The sequence below is a fragment of the Anabrus simplex genome, chromosome 9 (genome assembly GCF_040414725.1).
Source record: "Anabrus simplex isolate iqAnaSimp1 chromosome 9, ASM4041472v1, whole genome shotgun sequence".
Taxonomy (NCBI): Eukaryota; Metazoa; Arthropoda; class Insecta; order Orthoptera; family Tettigoniidae; genus Anabrus; species Anabrus simplex.
The window spans coordinates 102,635,963-102,648,417 of NC_090273.1; the positions used below are offsets into that span (position 1 = coordinate 102,635,963).

Consider the following 12,455-nt stretch of genomic DNA (forward strand, 5'->3'; position numbering starts at 1 on the left):
TTTCGTGACTTAGAGAACAAGTATACAATTATGAAGTGGAAAATTATTGGTAAATTGTTTGGTGCGTGTGGAACAATCACAAATTTATCTGTGAATATTTTCAAAAGGTTTCGAATTCCTATTGATGTTCTACAAGGAATGTCAACTGCGATTTTCAGAGATTTACTCCAAATTGTACAACATCATCTGTATAACTTAAAAGTTATTTAAATAGAATCAGTCCGAGGGTAACTGTCGGAAAATTATTAAATAACGCATGATATTAAAATATTTAAATTAATTAAATGTATTTTCTTATATTCCTTCCGGATTAATCAGTAGACTAAGAGATATCTTTAGTGGATTTTTTCTCGCTTAAAAGAAATGGATTCCACCATAAAAATATTTTATCTTGGTCTAAATGTTAATTTTTTCTTCTAGTGGCTTTACGTCGCACCGACACAGATAGGTCTTATGGCGACGATGGGATAGGAAAGACCTAGGAGTTGGAAGGAAGCGGCCGTGGCCTCAATTAAGGTACAGCACTAGCATTTGTCTGGTGTGAAAATGGGAAAACACGGAAAACCGTCTTCAGGGCTACCGATAGTGGGATGGAAGCTCACAGCCGCGCGCCCCTAACCGCACGGCCAACTCGCCCGATGATCTAAAAGTTTAAAAAAGACCAAAGTATATTTGACATCTAGCAGTAAGGTTAATTCAACTGATTTATATTTTGATACAGGCCTATATTTAATGTCGTACTAACACTCGCATTCTTTCGGCGCCTCTGTATGGATTGAAGTAAGTAATCCGCAACAGAATGCAATCGTTCCATAATCCGTAAGGGTGGCGATTGTGGTCTTAAATTCTATTTTTTTTTATTTACTAGGCTTTACCCGCGGTTCTCATTGTTTAAATGGTCAGTGTTGAGGCCTTGGGTTCAGAGGATCCCGGGTTCGATTCCCGCCAGGATAGGCGATTTTAATTGCCTCTGACTAATTCTTCTGGCCCGGTGATTAGGTGTTTGTGTTTGTCGCAACACTTTCCTCTTCATATTCAGACAACACACCACACTGCCAACCAGCACAGAAACACGCAATAGTGATTACATCCCTCCCTCCGCAACCCCACAGGTGTAGGAAAATCTGTAGAAAAAGAAGAAAACTAGCATTTTTCCGTGGGTTCTTCCCACAACGTATGACGTTGTTCATTAATATCTCTACACATGGACTGTTGTGGTAATTTAATGTACTGTAATATTATGCCAACAAACACTTGAAAATACATAACAAATATAAATGGTATTACATTTGTTTTTATGCAGTTATGTATCTTTTCGGACTTAATGCGAATTATTGATATCGATTCGTCATGTTTGTACAACTTTTCTAACTGCGAAATCATTAAAATGTTCAACGTCAGAGCGGACAGCGGGGACTATTTTTGGATTTTCTGGTAGGCAATGGTTGACACCGTTGTCGGCTTGTACAGGGTAAAAGGCAAGTGTTGGCCTACAGAACAAAATTTCAAAAAAAATTATTGGCTCGCAACGTCTTAATCTAGTGCTGTAGGATAAATAATATTAGGTTTCACACACATTCATAAGTACAATATCATAAACCAGCAACAGTTTCTACTAGTAAGCATGTAGTATGACTTCCCTTAACGATCATACTACCGGGCGAGTTGGCCGTGCGGTTAGAGGCTGTGAGCTTGCATCCGGGAGATAGTGGGTTCGAATCCCACTGTCGGCAGCCCTGAAGATGGTTTTCCGTGGTTTCCCATTTTCACACCAGGCAAATGCTGGGGCTGTACCTTAATTAAGGCCACGGCCGCTTCCTTCCAACTCCTAGGCCTTTCCTATCCCATCGTCGCCGTAAGACCTATCTGTGTCGGTGCGACTAAAGCCAGTAGCAAAAAAAAAAAAAGATCATACTCATTCATGGAACTGAGGTTAATTTTCCAGAGAATAAATCGCTAGACAGTATCATATATATTGATTGCTATTTTAAGTTCCATGTTGTATCACGGAGCAAAATCCGCCGCCTATAAGCAATCATTTGACACTCATATATGGTAATGAGGTTAATATTTTAGAGAATAAATCTCTATATTGTATCATAAATATTCTTTGCAATTTTAAGTTCCATGCTATTCGTTTGTCCAGCCCATCAAGTATTTTGTTATCAAAAATGGAGTCAACACACGAAACCTTCTACCTGTATATCACATATTATGACCAGTTTAAGAAACATTTGACGACAATGGCAACGATACGACCCGTAAAACGTCTTGAAATAATAATAATAATAATAATAATAATAATAATAATAATAATAATAATAATAATAATAATAATAATAATAATATGAAAATGAAAACCTGCAACCTGTTTTCCAGTCATTGACCGGGTCAGGAATGTAATGAATGAATCATATATAGACTATTAGTACGATGGGGTCGCCACTCCCAAAGTGATTGATTAATGACTGATAGATGCTATGAAATGAGAATGGAGAGTGTTGCTGGAATGAAAGGTGACAGGGAAAACCGGAGTACCCGGAGGAAAACCTGTCCCGTCTCCGCTTTGTCCAGCACAAATCTCACATGGAGTGACCGGGACTTGAACCACGGTACCCAGAGGTGAGAGGCCGACGCGCTGCCGTCTGAGCCACGGAGGCTCTAATAATAATAATAATAATAATAATAATAATAATAATAATAATAATAATAATAATAATAATAATAATAATAATATAGGGAATCGTGCCGAAGCGGCTGCAAAAATCCATGAAACCATGTGTGCTCACACTTCTCATAAAGGGAGTTTAAGGAACGCCACGAATCGGTTGCCAAGATTTTGCACCAAGAACCTGCTATTAATTATAGGGTGGATGATCAAAGACTTCCCCATTTTAAATACAGCCCTCAAACTGTACACGATAATGACGTGATTAAAATCTACTGGGACCGAACAATTATCACAGATAAGACGACAACTCACACCAGACCGGACATAGTGGTGTTATAGAAGGAAATAAAACGTGTCGCTCTGATCGACATAGCTTTCCCGAACATTTGGAACCTCCTGAAAAGTAAACCAATAAAATCAACAAACATACACCACAGGTGGAGCATATTCAAAGACTATGGCATTGTGAAGAGGTGATAATTGTACCAATCATCGTTTCAAGTACCAGCTGCTATACCTAAAACTCTGGTGGAAGGACTGAAGATGGATGACAACATTGACATCTACAAGACCATGCAGAAGACAGTGGTTATTGCCACAGCTAGAATTGTCCAGAAAACTGTGTGTTCAAATTCTGCGTAAAATTTAGTGTAAATTATTAAGGTTTGTTGTGCTTTGATATCCTAAAATCTGTACAATTGATTATAATTACCACCAAAGTGTGTAAAATAATATTAAATGTCATGGTTCATGATGTGGGTTACTGTAGTCATGTCCTAGTTCGTGAACCATGAGCAACGGATGAGTAAGAGGTCCTGAGAGTCGGGATACTAGTTGCTACGGAATGGGAGTGGGCATCTCGGACATATTCTGAGTCCTTGCGCTCAGGCGGCTAGGACTATACAATCCACTGGTGGTCCCTAACCAGTTATAGGAGAGATACTCACTGGGACCTATGCATAGGTAGGGTAGCATCCTGCTTCATGTATTTACCGAGCTCAGAACATTTTCAGCAAGCCTCAGAACTATGGGAGTAACGGAGTCCCACTCTCATTTGACAGGCAAGGGACTACTTGGAAACGACTTGGCGAACGAAATGGAATTCGATGGATGTGGAGGTATCAATTTTAATGGGGCTTATGGAAGAAAGAAAGTAGAAGTAGCTGAGTCAGCAAAGATCTGGATGTGCTAGGAGTGTACGATATTCGGGTAAAGCGAGATAACGAGGAAGAGATTGGCGGGTGTTAAAAATGGAAGATCAGATTGTGGGGTAGGGCTATTTATCAGGAATTCTATTGCACGCAACATATTTTCTGTTAGGCACATAAACGAGCTAATGAGTGGGTAGATTTGGCAGATGGAGGAATTAGGACGAGAAGTGTCCTCGTGTATTCACCGTGTGAGGATGCAGATGAGGACGAAATTAATTTTTAATGTATTGAGTGACCACATAGTCAAGGTCAACAGCAAGAATAGAATAGTGCTAATAGGCGATTTCAATGGGAGAGTTGGAAATAGAACTGAAGGATACGAAAATGTGATTGGTAAATGTGGGGAAGATATGGAAGCAAATTGGGAATGGGCAGCGTTTGCTGGACTTCTGTGCTAGTATGGGTTTAGCAGCTACGAATACGTTCTTCAAGCAGAAGGCTGTTCGCCGCTGCACATGGAAGAGTAGGGGTAGCAGATCCATAGTAAACTGTATCTTAACCGACTTCGAATTCAGGAAATCTGTTAGGAATGTATGGGTTTTCGGGGATTTTTCGATGAATCAGACCCTGATCTATAGCGAACCAAGTATCTCTAGGCTTAGGATAGAGAAAGTGAAATCTGTCTGCAAACGAATAAGGGTAGCAAAACTTCAGGAGGAGGAAATTAGAAGTACATGGATATGATTAGTGAAAAGTTACGAACAATGGACAGTAAGCAGGTTCAGGGTGTAGAAAGGGAATGGGTGGCATACAGGGATGCTGTAGTAGCAACAGCAAGGGAATGCGTAGGAACAACTGTGTGTAAAGATGGGAAAAAGCAAACATCTTGGTGCAATGATGAAGTGACAGCAGCTTGTAAACGTAAAAAGAAGGCTTATCAGAAATTGCTTCAATCAAGGGCTGATGCTGACAGGGAATTGTACATACTGTAGATGAAATGAACTGAGCGAAACAAATAGTTGTTGAATCAAAAAAGAAGTCGTGGGAAGACTTTTGTAATAAAAGAGTTTGGTATTAACCAGGAAAGGCTAGGTCAAGCAGCAGGGAAGCCTTTCTGGACAGTAATAAATAATCTTATGTTGGGAGGGACAATTTATGGCACCGAGCTCGATAGCTGCAGTCGCGTAAGTGCGGCCAGTATCCAGTATCCGGGAGATAGTGGGTTCGAACCCCACTGTCGGTAGCCCTGAAGATGGTTTTCTGTGATTTCCTATTTTCACACCAGGCAAATGCTGGGACTGTACCTTAATTAAGGCCACGGCCGCTTCCTTCCCACTCCTAGCCCTTCCTTGTCCCATCGTCGCCATAAGACCTACCTGTGTCGGTGCGACGTAAAGCAATTAGCAAAATAAAATTCAGGGTAATTCAGGTGAACTCATAATAGACCCCAGGGAATCACTGGACAGGTGGAGGGAATATTTTTAAAATCTTCTCAATTTTTTAAAAATCTTAAAATCTTGTCACGCACATCGGAGCTCATGGGGAGGAGGAAAATGATGTTGGTGAAATTCCGCTTGGGGAAGTGGAAAGGATGGTAAATAAACTCCGTTTTCATAATGCAGCAGGAATAGATGATATCAGACCCGAAATTGTGAAGTATAGTGAGAAGGCAGGGTTGAAATATAGAATAATAAGATGAGCATGGAGTGTTGGTAAGGTAACTTGGGATTGGACAAAAGCAGTAATTGCACCTATCTATATGTAAGGGAACAGGAAAGATTGCAACAAATATCGAGGTAACTCATTGATTAGTATACAAGGCAACGTACTTACTGGCATATTGGAAGGGAGGGTGCCATCTGTGCTTGAGAGGAAGTTGGATGAAAACCAGTGTGGTTTCAGACCACAGAAGGGCTGTCAGGATAAAATTTTCTGTATGCGCCAGGTAATTGAAAAATGTTACGAGAGGAATAGACAGTTGCATTCGTGTTTCGTAGATGTGGAGAAAGCATAGGACAGGGTACCTAGGGAGAAGTTGTTCGCCATACTGGGGGACTAGGGAATTAAGTATAGATTATTAAAATCGATCAAAGGTATTTATGTTGACAATTGGCCTGCAGTGAGAATTGATAGTAGAATGAGTTCTTGGTTTAGGGTACTTACAGGTGTTAGACAAGGCTATAATCTTCCACCTTTGCTGTTCGTAGTTTACATGGATCAAATATTGGAAGTTATACAGTGGCAGGGAGGGATTCAGTTAAGTGGAAATGTAGTATGCAGTTTGGCCTATGCTGACGACTTGGTCTTAATGGCAGATTGTACCGAAAGCCTGCAGTCTAATATCGTGGAAGTTGAAAATGTGTATGGTGTGAAAATTAGCCTTTCGAAGACTAAATTGATGTCAGTAGGTAAGAAATTCAACAGAACTGAATGTCAAATTAGTGACACAAAGCTGGAACAGGTAGATAATTTCAAGCATTTAGGACGTGTGTTCTTCCAGGATGGTAATGCAGTGAGCTCGCAGTTGCGATAAACATTATTCTGTAAGAAGGAAGTCCGCTCCGGAGGAAACTATCTTTACATCGGTCTGTTTTCAGACCAACTTTGCTTTACGGGATTGAAAGCTGAGTGGACTCAGGATATCTTATTCATAAGTTAGAAGTAACAGACATGACAGTAGCGAGAATGATTGCTGGTAAAACAGGTGGGAACAATGGGAGGAAGGTTGTCGGAATGAGGAGATAAAGGCTAATTTAGGAATGAACTCTATGGATGAAGCTGCACGCATAAACCGACTTCGGTGGTGGGGTCATGTGAGGCAAATGGAGGAGGATAAGTTACCTAGGAGAATAATGGACTATGTTATGAAGGTAAGAGAAGTAGAGGGAGACTAAGGCGGCGATGGTTAGACTCAGTTTATAACTATTTAAGATAAGAGGTATAGAATTAAATGAGGCCACAGCACTAATTGCAAATAGAGGAGTCTGGCGAAATTTAGTAAATAAACGGAGGCTTGCAGACTGAACGCTGCAAGGCATAACAGTCTATCATGATGTATGAATGTTAATGTCTTTCGATCGCAGACAAGTATGATTGTCTTCCGATTGCATGAATATTGTCGAGTCTTATATAGCTGAAATGGTCACTTCTAGAACCACGTACTCTGTAGTATTTATTTCTCGTACCATACCTACAAATTGCCTGCGATTTCTCATGGCGTGGATATAGTATCTCCTCCATAAACATTGGAACCATTTGCAGAGCATTCTGTATAAGTGATTATCGAAAGAGGTAAAGATTATTCCTCTGTGCTGCAAGCAACTGTAGAATGGCAGAAGAAAATTGTTCATATATTGCTTCTCAGCAGTGTACCCGGAACGTAATAAAGTGATTGTACAGTATTATGAAAGCAATAAGACAGCCACTTCGTTTACTACGAAGTTAGCATAGGGGCGGAGCTAGGCTACCCGCATCACGAGGCATACTCCTGGCGTTATTGGACGGAAACAAATTCGTTCTTTGAAGTACTAGCAGAAGCGGAAGAGAGAAGCTGGGAGAGGCTGAGGAATTCAAAGTAGAACACTCGTGAAAGGAAGGATTCATAAGATATTTCTTCAGGTTTAGTTCAGAAGAAAGGAACGTACAACTTCACAAGAAGGCTGACGTTGCAACGAGGAGTTCAATGCAGGAAAGCTTCAGAAACGAATTTTGTCAGGTGGAAATATACAATTCATAGGTACATTAAAATTGTTTAATAGTTATCTAATTTGAAGTTCAAAGTTCGTTTTCTCGAAAATCATATTTTTCGTTTACCGATATTTTTAAGAAGTAAGGCCTACTTTTCATTATCGACTAAGTTAATGTACCTTTTAAGCTTTTCACTCTATAAAAACACTAATTATAATCTATATAGCACTATGAAATGCTTTTATAAACACACAAACTAATAAACAAAGAAGTTTTGTTCTAGAAGAACCTCCTCAGATTCTATGACATCACTTTAAATCATGCGCATGTATGTAAAATATTGTTTACGTTGTATAAACTTGTTAGCGGTTCACTATAGTCACCTTAGTAACTTTGAACAAGTTTTCTGTTCTTCACCTAACAAGGGAACTGTCCTTACTGTCATATCAAAATCGACAATGAAATTTCATAGAGACCATGAGGAGACCCATAAAATAATGATGTAAAAAATTTAACTACCATTTCGAACTGGATGGTTTCGAAATCTTGATACAAAATCCGTGTGACAATGCAGCTTTCTGGACAACCCTTGCTTCTTGCTGGCTCGCGCGGCGCACAGCGGAGTGGAGTGGAGTTGCAGTTGTGCTGGAGACAGAGAGAGAGAACGAACTGGCAGGCGCCACGCGCCAAGGTCACTTATTGTTACGGAACGAATGTGAAACATAAATGAGGTGCGTTAATCGCGTGATAAACACACAAATATTTGTTGACACCATGAATCTGGAGAATTTCTATACTGTTGCTTGGAGGAATGCCTTCAAGACAGCTCGTATTACTATAAGTAGTCCAGGAATCTAGCAGGAGCAAACAATTCTCTTCCGCAAATGGGAAGAAGGATCCTTTAAACCAATACTTTAATTCCTTTTTCTCCCCATTTTACCTGCTTTGTGGCTGTTACAATTATATTTCTGTTATGAAACATTTCTTTGGAAACTCTCGGATCGAAAGTTCCAGTTGTCTCCTGTAGTACAATGAATAATTTCGGGAAAAGAATACAGGCCATAATAATTGTAGGCATAGTTGTGTACGAATGGGTGAGTGCACTAATTGACAGAGCAACTGTTTCTCTATGTTTCTCACCAACAAATGATAGAGTCCTTCTTTTTCTTTGCTAGTGGCTTTACGTCGCACCGTCACAGATAGGTCTTACGGCGACGGTGGCCGTGGCCTTAATTAAGGTACAGCCCCATCATTTGCCTAGTGTGAAAATGGGAAATCATGGAAAACCATCTGCAGGGTTGCCAACAGTGGGATTACAGTAGAACCCACTATCTCCCGGATGCAAGCTCACAGCCGCGCGCCCCTAATCACACGGCCAACTCGCTCGGTCGCGATAGAGTCCTTTTCGCTTTCATTTCGCGCACGAAACCACTTTGATCAGTACTGTATACTGGAGGAGGGGTGTAGCCTAAATATCGCTCTGTAGCTGCTTCTACAAATTTCTTCGTGGCTTTACCTTTTTCTTCTTCTTCTTGCAGATACGTACGAGATACAAATTTCGTATTTTTCTACTTTTCATTCTGTACTTTTTCTTAAAACGACTCAACCAACTAGCACATGCGTTGAAATTAGTTCACGCCATTGAAATCTCTCTTGAAATTTCCAAGACCCACAGTCGCAGGTCTTCATCGCGTACAATCCGCTGCAGTCTTCTTTCTTCTGTTCTCACCGCTCACCACCCTCTAGGACCCCGGTACCACCTAGGGGTGATGAGGTGAAAAACCTTATCCACCAGGGAGAGAGAGAGAGAGGGAGAGAGAGAGAGGGAGAGGGAGAGAGAGAGAGGGAGTGAGGGAGAGGGAGAGCTCTCACCGCTCACCACCCTCTAGGACCCCGGTACCACCTAGGGGGTATCGGGGTCCTAGAGGGTGGTGAGCGGTGAGAGTGAGGTTGTCCCTAGGTGGTACCGGGGTCCTAGAGGGTGGTGAGCGGTGAGAGCTCTCCCTCTCCCTCACTCCCTCTCTCTCTCTCCCTCTCCCTCTCTCTCTCTCCCTCTCTCTCTCTCTCCCTGGTGGATAAGGTTTTTCACCTCATCACCCCTAGGTGGTACCGGGGTCCTAGAGGGTGGTGAGCGGTGAGACTGTAAAGCGAGAAAATAATTCTGTATGCATCTATTTCTTGTGTTCAAAGGGAATTACTGATGCAGTTTCTAATAGGTTCTTCCACCTGTACAGTTGTCGTCGTTACGTCACCTTACGGCAAATTTTGTGAACAGTGGTTAATGGAAGTCGCTTCTTATCCTGCGTATTTAACCATGAACTTACAGCTTTTCTCTTATACGCAAGATCTACAGTTTGTTTCACTTCCATCTGTGGACTGGAAACATAGCTTGAACTGGTACATTTACTAGGTGACTGCGGTGTCTCTTCGCTGGATTGATGGGAATCAGACTCGGGTTTCAAAATCGGATCTGTAACGCATCTTGTTCCTTTTTTTTTTTTGCTATTGGCTTTACGTCGCACCGACACAAATAGGTCTTATGGCGACGATGGGACAGGAAAGGGCTAGGACTGGTAAGGAAGCGGCCGTGGCCTTAATTAAGGTACAGCCCCAGCATTTGCCTGGTGTGAAAATGGGAAACCACGGAAAACCATCTTCAGGGCTGCCGACAGTGGGGTTCGAACCACCTATCTCCCGAATACTGGATACTGGCCGCACTTAAGCGACTGCAGCTATCGAGCTCGGTCATCTTGTTCCTGGCAATGGTGTGCTGCCTTCTCTTTCAGATAATGCAGAAGAGGGTCGCTGCTTCCACTATCACTTTCACTGTCACTATTTTTCTACAGACACGACTCTGAGACGATGCTGGCACCCACGGAATGATTGTCAATTAGTTCGATCACATGTCAACCCATCTACCTTTCTTCCGAAGTTATTTCACGAGAAGAGGAGAAACATTTTTCACGGAAATAACGTAAAACATACTCTACAACACTAGTCGGATTCATGACTGCTATTTCAAAAGAACATGTGTCAACTGGCTAGCGCAGAAAGGTCACGGTAACCCGGTCGCTTCATCTGGTCACCAGGGCTGTCCATGTCGAGCCATACGCTAAAGCATGCAAATCTATTAGACATTTCCGTATCGAGTTTAGGACCTTACAGATCGAAATGGATCTGAATTTTTGTAAATTTCTTCCTTATGGACCCCTCATCCTTTCTGCCAAATTTCAGTGTCCATTTTGATATGACAGTATGGACAGCTCCCTTGTAAGATGCTAATCGTCCGTTAACTCCAGTGACTACGTTTGAACTGAAGACAGTTCCATTTCTCCGGTCGTGATTGCTATGTAGCAGGTTGAGTGGAATGCTGTAGGAAATAGCTCTGTTCATTGGAGAAAGGAGGGGAAGTGCTGTTTGGTCATTTTATAATACCTTTTATTTGTATTAGAGAGAAAAATATAAAATAAAATAAGCAATGAAATAATATATTAATAACTATATTATTGACATTTTTTTACAATTGGCTCCACATCGCACCGACGCTGGAACAGGAAAGGGCTAGGAGTGGGAAGGAAGCGGCCGTGTCCTTAATTAAAGTACAGTGACAGTATATGTCTGGTTGAAAACCACGGAAAACCATCTTCAGGACTGCTGACACTAGGATTCGAACCCACTATCTTCAGAATGCAAGCCCAATGCTACATCACCCAAACCGCGCAACCAACTCGCTCGGAATTATTGTTGGCTAAATGATCAGTGTAATGGCCTTCGATTCCGAGTGACGTTTCTATCTCCTTGTATTTGGGAGATGGTGAGTTCTAATCCCACCCTCGGCAGCCCTAAAGATGGTTTTCCGTGGTTTCGTATTTTCACACCAGAGAAATGCTATGGTTGTGCCTCAAAGACATCAATAAATAAATAATAAATTAATTAAGGTCACAGCCGCTACCTTCCCAGTCCTAGCCCTTTCACATTATTCCGTCGCCGAAAATGATCTTCGATGTGTAAGTGTAACGTTAGAGCAAGCAGCATACATTCGATTCAGAGGGGCTCTAGGGTCGATTCCCGACAGGGATGTGGACTTTAATTGTATCTGGTTAAGTCCTGTACTTCGGGGCTGGGTGTATGCGTTCGTCTTAACTTAAACCTTCAAATACATACATCACACTATAAAACAAAACAGAAACACACAATAGTGAACACACCCCTCCACGTAAGAAAGGGCATACGGTCTTAAAATTAGGCTAAACTTCAAAAGTTCTGATCCCAGGTAACAGGGAAAAGTCATGAATAATACTAATAATGAAATGAAATGGCGTATGGCTTTTAGTGCCGGGAGTGTCCGAGGACAAGTTGGGCTCGCCAGATGTAGGTCTTTTAAGTTGACTCCCCTAGGCGACCTGCGTGTCGTGATGAAGACGAAATGATGATGAAGACGACACATACACCCCGCCCCTGTGTCAGCGAAATTAACCAATTATGGTTAAAATTCCCGACCCTGCCGAGAATCGAACCCAGGAACCCTGTGACCAAAGGCTAGCACGCTAACCATTTAGCCATGGAGCCGGACAATATTATTAATAATAACTAGCAGTTTCCCGCTGGCTCCGCCCGCAATGTACAAAGCATGGTGTTGTTCGTTACTATTCTCACGGATGTATTAGCAAAGTTTTGAGTTAATGAAATAAAGCACATGATCTGCTGTGCTAATATGTCATATTACGTCAATAAAACGCTTGAAAATACATCACACAAAGAAATTGAATTAAACGTTCCTTGGAACAATACTACGCGCCGAACTGTTAAAAAGTCCTTCAAAGATTTTCGTTATGCAGACAAATGCACTCATAACTTTTCTCAGAAACTAATATTTTAAGTAGTTATTACCTCAAAAGAAAGCGCTTGATCCTCTGCGTGTTTTAGAGGAAAACGAACTGCATACC

At 41.5% G+C, this 12,455-nt stretch overlaps 1 protein-coding gene across 3 annotated transcripts in view; it reads right to left on the reverse strand.

Moving 5' to 3' along the window:
• Positions 1-12,455, reverse strand: part of LOC136880801 (uncharacterized) — a 740,501-nt gene that overhangs the window by 416,403 nt on the left and 311,643 nt on the right. The gene's annotated exons all lie outside the window — the stretch shown is intronic.